Source organism: Atta colombica, unplaced genomic scaffold (genome assembly GCF_001594045.1).
Source record: "Atta colombica isolate Treedump-2 unplaced genomic scaffold, Acol1.0 scaffold201, whole genome shotgun sequence".
Classification (NCBI taxonomy): domain Eukaryota; kingdom Metazoa; phylum Arthropoda; class Insecta; order Hymenoptera; family Formicidae; genus Atta; species Atta colombica.
Genome location: NW_017259296.1, coordinates 77,415 through 79,125, shown reverse-complemented (window position 1 = coordinate 79,125; position 1,711 = coordinate 77,415). Strand labels below are relative to the sequence as shown.

Here is a 1,711-nt window from a genome sequence, read left to right as displayed (position 1 = left end):
AAATATTTCTAAGATAAGTTGTTAGACGGGATATTTAAATAATTTAATAGAATAATATATAATGATGAAAATTATTAATTGTAAAATTAAAAATAATAAAATATAGTTAATAGCTCATAAATAATGTAAAAAATTATGTATAGATAATATGTATAGATAATTATGTATAGATAATATAGTTAAAGAGTTAATTAGGTTAGGGAGGTTTAATAGAATAGGTTAAGATAAGGATAAAAATTTAAGTTTTAAGGTAATGCGGGAATAGGGGAAGTTGGGAATTAAGGGGCTGTTTAAGAATATGATTTAAGTAATTATTTAGTAATTACTAGTAGGGGGGAAAGATAAAGAATAAGAAATTTATAAATAAATAATAAATTTTCTTATTTTATAGTTTAGAAATAGGGCAAAGAATAAGAAATAAGTTATAGTATGGATTTGACTAATAAGGATATAGGAATCCTCAATTAATACATTTATTCTCTTAACTTGGGCAGGCGCCCAAGTTAAGAGAATAAATGTATTAATAAATTTTCAAAATATTAGTTGATTAGATAGGATTATAAATGAAGGATGGGAGTAAATTGATTCAGTGAGGGGAAGGGTATATAAAATTAAAATTGATATAGTAAGGATAATTACTCCCCCAAGTTTATTAGGGATAGACTGGAGAATAGCATAGATTAAAAGGAAGTACCATTCAGATTGAATATGGGTAGATGTGACTAAAGGATTGGCAGGAGTAAAATTATCAGGTTCTCTGAATATATAAGGATATTGAAAGATAATGTGAAGAAAAATAGATAATATAACATTAAAGCCTAATAGATCTTTAAAGATAAAGTAGGGGTGGAACGAGATTTTATAAAGATCTCTATTTTTTCCCGTAGGATTTGAAGATCCTGTAAGATGTAAAAAGAATAGATGGAATATAATAAATAAAAGAATAATGAAAGGTAGAATGAAGTGAAAGAAGAAAAATCGGTTTAGTTCGGTTAGAAGAATTATTAATTGAAAATTCACCTCAAATTCATATGACTAATATATTTCCAATATATGGGATAATTGATATAAGATTAATAATTACTGTAGCTCCCCAGAATGATATTTGTCCTCAAGGGAGTACATAGCCAAGAAAAGCTGTAGCAAAATTAAAAATAAGAAAATTGTTACACCAGATAAATATATGTTAAATTAGAAGAGTTGTAATAAATATTTCGTCCAATGTGTAGGTATATGCAGATAAAGAAAAAAGAAGCTTCATTTATATGGATATTACATATGATTTAGCCATTAGGTACATTTTGGATAATATGAATGATTCTATTGAAGGCAATTGAAATATTAAGCAGTAATGAATTGAGAGAAAAAGTCCCCTGATGATTTGAATTAAGAGAAAAATACCAAGGAACCGAAGTTTCATCAACAGAAGATATTAATATGAGAGGGGAGGTTAATGAGAGAGTGATTAATTATTTTAGTAATTTTTTTCATATTTTTATTTTAACAAATGTAAAAAATAAGGAAAATAACATTTTTTGAATAAATGTGGGGGTATTTCATATAATATAGGAAATTGTATTGATTTTATTATATAAGATATAAAGAAAAATATAAATTGACAATAATATTGTTAAAATAATAAATATTTTAAAATATAATAATTAAATAAGATAGAGGATTTTATATATAATTTAATAATTAATATTAGTAT

The 1,711-nt window shown here is 24.5% G+C and overlaps 1 pseudogene; it reads right to left on the bottom strand.

Moving 5' to 3' along the window:
- Positions 1–369: 369 nt before the first annotated feature.
- Positions 370–1,491, bottom strand: LOC108687206 (annotated as a pseudogene).
- Positions 1,492–1,711: the final 220 nt, after the last annotated feature.